Genomic DNA, 255 nt, shown 5'->3' on the forward strand with positions numbered 1-255 from the left:
GAACCAGCCGCAGCGCTTGAGTACAGGCAAGGGCAAAGGCGTGCACATGGCAGCCTGCCAGGTGGGACAAACATATCATCTTAGTAGGAAGGATTTGCAACACGAAACAAAATTATTGCAACATTTTTCACTCTTTATGTTTTCTTTCTGCTCCTCTCGCATTGTTTCAAGCATCTTTATTGCTGTTTTCCTCTTGACGCCGATTATATTTGCTTCTCTGTTTTGACAGCATTGACAGTACATTTTAACGAGGTA

Source organism: Penaeus monodon, chromosome 28 (genome assembly GCF_015228065.2).
Source record: "Penaeus monodon isolate SGIC_2016 chromosome 28, NSTDA_Pmon_1, whole genome shotgun sequence".
Classification (NCBI taxonomy): domain Eukaryota; kingdom Metazoa; phylum Arthropoda; class Malacostraca; order Decapoda; family Penaeidae; genus Penaeus; species Penaeus monodon.